The following is a 4,437-nucleotide window of genomic DNA, read 5'->3' as shown; positions in this document are numbered from 1 at the left end:
AGGAAGAGGAGGAAGAGGAGGAGGAGGAGGAGGTGCAGCAGGAGGAGGAGGCTTCCAGCGGCGCTGCCTGAATGCCGCTCTGCAGCGTTTCATCCTTTCAAACCGAGCACACGAGACTTTTCAAACCTCAACAAAAGGCTGTTTACACGTTGATGTCGGCTCTTTTTACATTATTAATACAGTTTGTTTACAGACGTGATGAAGACTTCTGAAGTGGTTTCAGATTCACGTTCTCCTCTTTTCTATTTCACACTAAATAACCTCCAAGGTGATTTTTTATCAATAAAAGATGAATAAACATCTACAAAAGATCAAACTCTGATAAAAAAAAAACACCTTAACACTGAAATGTTCTGGTTCTGGTTCTGTACTGATCCGGTCAATCATTGTGTTCAGACAAAAAGCACATTTTGAGGATTTCTTTCTACACTTTCCTGCAAATAAACAGAAGAAAAGCTCAAAACTTCTACTTCTAGAAGAACATTTTCTCTGACAAACATCTGAAGCTAAAAATAAATATCCTGTTTTTGGTGAATTTAGATAAACTTTGAGAAACTTTTTTAACTAAACACCTAAAAAACTGTTTTTTTCAGGCAGAAAAAGTCAAAATGTTTATAAGAAACTGGTACGCAGAAAGTACAGAAATGGAGGTTTCAAACGGATCAGAACCAGTAATCATCAGAGAACGTTGCTCTTTGAAAATGTTTACATCTTAAAATATTCCCAAATGTTGGCTCTCACAGTGACGAGTTTGAAAATGTTCCTAAAGTTTGTATGAAAGATTTTTAGATTCTTACAGAAAATCAAAAACCTTTTTGATGGGATTTTAAAAAGGAGGGCGGAGCTTTTGAAACTAAGGCTGAATCTGAATTCTGGCCCTAACCCTCCGGCTGTTGGGGCATTTGAAGGAGGTGGGGTCCATAATAGTTGTCTTTAGGATTGGTCCTCTGAAGAAGATTCCTTCATATGGATGCGTTCTGTTATTTTAACAGGACTTTTTAAAGTTATAAAACTTTTTCCCACGTTCTGGCAGCTGCACGCTAACGTAACTGACCTGCGACTATTGATGACATCATCGAGTGGGAGTAATGTCCGAATTCGAAGACATTATTTTTCCAGGACTGTGTCCGAATTCCCATTACAATCCTCAACCATAAAGAACTAGATTGGCACAAACCAGCAGACAGCTGGCTCCAGCTAGAAGTCCAAAAGCTAAATCAGGGTCAGACAGGCAGAGGTCAATCATGAGCATGGGGTCGTCCAAGAAGAGAGTAGAGATGTTAGAGTCCAGCGAGGGTCAAGGCAGGCGGCAGGTGACCAGAGATGAAGCAGAGTCAGAACCAGAAGATCAGGTCCAGATAGAAGCGCTCAGTAATGCAGACAGAGTGGCACAAACAATACTTCACACTGAGTGAGGCTCTGAGCAGTGTCAAGTGTCCTGTGGGTGATTGGTAAATGAGGTTCAGCTGAGCAGCATCTGGGAACTGTGTGCTGGGGTTGATGGGAAATGTAGTGTGTTAATACAAACTGGATGTAAAGGACACACCTTAACCATCATCAGCTTTAGACTAACTAAAGACTAGATATATAGCATTACCTGTGAATGCTTAAAGTTGAATTTGGCTGCTGAAAATGCAAGTGCTGATAGCTGAAGTTGCTGAAATTGATATCTTCAGCATTTTCAGCTATCAACTTCAGTGCTTTTAGCTGGTAGCAGCTAAAGTATTAGCTAAATGCCAAATGAGTCTAAAAACAGAAAAAAGCCTAAGTTAGCCAAAATAGCTGGTATGCAGCTGAAATATTAGCTAAACTTTAAAAAAGCCTAAAAAACAAAAAAAGGCAAAATTAGCAAAAACAGCTAGCTTGTAGCTGAGATGTTAGCTAAATTCCAAATTTGCCTAAAAAACCTTAATAAATGCTAAAATGGTCGAAAAAGCTGCAGAATATCATTATAACTTTCTACTTTACTAAACTCTGACTCCATAAATATAAAGTAACGACTATTCAACTGTAAATTAGTCGTGGACTGTTTTAATATTCGATTAGTCGACTAATCGTGGCAGCTCTATAGTGAAGGAATTCGGACGTTCTTTCTATTTGGAGGGATAAATCCTTCGACAGGGAGAATCCGTGGAGATGAGCGACGGATTAGGATTCAGCCGGTTCAATCTTCAGTCTGTTAACGGGACCAGACGCTGTCAGCTCATCACGCCAGTTTTACGCTCTCGTCACTGGCTGCCTGTGTCTTTAGAACCATTTTTAATATTTTACTTGTTGTTTTGAAATGTCTGTGTGGTTTTAATGGTCTGGCACCTCAGTATCTCTAAGAACTTTTACATTTTTATCGTGCACGTGGAGTCCTAAGATCTGAAGATCCGACGGCTTTTGACGGTTCCCAGGACTCGGCTTGTGGCCTTTTCAGCTGCAGCTCCTAACCTCTGGAATGCTCTCTCCTTTTCTGTGAGGTCTTCCAGTGATTTAAGTCACTTTTAAAACATCTTTTAACTCCGGAGAGCAGATCTAGTGGGTCGTTGTTATTGTTTCATGTTTTTATCGTTTCTTTTATGCATTTTATTGTTTAAGGATTTTATTCAGATTTGATTTTATGTTGATAACGCTGGTTGCTCCTGCTTTTAAAGGCGCTATATAAATAATAAATTTGAATAAGTTGGGACTGATTAATGGATTGGTTGTAGATTTCTTGAGGCATTTTTCTGATGGAGGACATTCATAAACTAGGACAGAGGTCTGGAACCTGCGGCTCCAGAGTTACGCCTGGATCTTCTCCACTGGGGCTCTCAAAATACAAAGCTTTTAGTTTAAAAAAGTAACTGTTCAGTAAAGTTTAAAAAAAGTACAATAACGTATCACTCTGCCAGCCTGCAAAGCACAGTAGCCATAGTGGTTCAATAATCGAGAACTAAACATTTTGACAAACTCCAGTGTTTTAAGTGTACTATTATAGAAAATACAATTATTAACTGTCTTTTAATTTTAGAAAGTTAGATTTCCAGGCAAAGAAGCACCACAAACATTTAATATATATATCTAATTGCTGACATTACACTCCATACCACTAGATTTGCTCCTTTGAGATGATTCAATGTGACACAGGAAGTCTTTTATTTTGAAAGGAAGACATGTTTTTCATATTTGCGGTGAAAAAAAAGATTTTTTTCTCTTAAAGTTTGTTTTATTTATGCCAAAAACTAAAAGTGTATTTATATTCCTCATAACAATTACATAAATACAGAGTCTTATTTTTACGAAGGATTTGTGGTTTTACCGGTTTTGGTCAGAGAGAAATCGACTCAAATGACTCTTAAAGGTTGAAGGTTGTAGACCCTGAACTTGAACCTTCTCATTGTGATTGAGAGTGCTAACCACTACACCACTGGGTCATCCTAAAGGAAATGATTTGTCCAAATATTTTATTCACCTTCTAAATGTCCAATTTTCAACAGTGAGGTTTCTCAGGTGGTTTCTGGTTCGTACCTGAAGATCCACCTCCATCCTTCAGGTCTTCATGTCAAATGAGGGTTCATTCATGCAGATCGAGTCCTCTGGACGACAAATCTTCATGATTTCATTTATGAATCCTCTTGGATGAGCGGTGACACGTTTCAAGTCAGAAGATGTCACGACTCGACCTAAAACCTGAAATAAGTTGATTCAGCAGAAAAGAAGAAACGCTGGAGATCATCTCGTCTGTGGTTGTTTTAACTCATGAGTGAACGTCAGTTTATCTATTTATGATGTGAAAATGAAAGTCTGAGTGAAGTTTGGAAAAGAAATGAAGAATTTTCTTGATGTTTCACAGATATTAGTTTCTGTTTCTAATAAACCGCTTTACTTTGTTTCTCCGTTTCCTCTTTCTGTCGAAGCTGAACAAATGAAAAAACGGACTGAACGACACAAACAATCCTGCACGAGATTTTCTTCCTTCTATTACATGGAAATGTAATAAGAAACAAATGAGAAAAACAGTGTTTGCAGACAACTAAGCATGTTTTCTAACTTGTACACAAAGCTATTTTTAGAGAATTCAGCTGCTAGAAGGACTAAGAAGTGACCTCAATGGGAATATCTGCATACAAAATGCAGGTTTGATGATGAAGCGGTGAGACCGGCTTTTCAAACTGTCCGCTGGCAGAAGGTGGAGGCTGATAGCATCTCTGTGGTGTGATCACCGCCGTCCTTTAATGACACTTTACCGCCTTCGTGCAGCTTCTGCTGCTTCCTCAAAGCCAAACATTTCTCTGCTGAAACGCCAACAGCAGCGGCTGAATCACTCAAAGAGCCAATTAGCAATTAGACCTTAATGAATAGAGGTCCTTTCAGGGCCATTCGCTGAGGAGCAGCGCTCTGGAATGACTCCTGCAGGAGTCGTACGGTAAACACCGAGCATCCATGAGGAGAGGAGGAGAGAGGAGGAGA

General features: G+C 39.2%; 1 protein-coding gene across 4 annotated transcripts in view; it reads right to left on the bottom strand.

Annotated features, from left to right (window-relative positions):
• The window catches only part of LOC112147851 (RNA-binding Raly-like protein), a 36,980-nt gene that overhangs the window by 20,711 nt on the left and 11,832 nt on the right, over nt 1-4,437 (bottom strand). Inside the window, exon 1 of one of the 4 annotated variants that reach the window (XM_024274497.2) lies at nt 3,496-3,633. The exons of the other annotated variants lie outside the window; for them this stretch is intronic. The gene's annotated coding sequence lies outside the window, so the exon portion shown is untranslated. Of the gene's footprint in view, nt 1-3,495; nt 3,634-4,437 lie in introns of those variants that run through there. 4 annotated transcript variants of the gene reach the window in all.

Source organism: Oryzias melastigma, linkage group LG17, assembly GCF_002922805.2.
Source record: "Oryzias melastigma strain HK-1 linkage group LG17, ASM292280v2, whole genome shotgun sequence".
Classification (NCBI taxonomy): Eukaryota; Metazoa; Chordata; class Actinopteri; order Beloniformes; family Adrianichthyidae; genus Oryzias; species Oryzias melastigma.
Note: the sequence above shows the minus strand (reverse complement) of the source record. Positions and strands in the feature narration are given on the sequence as shown.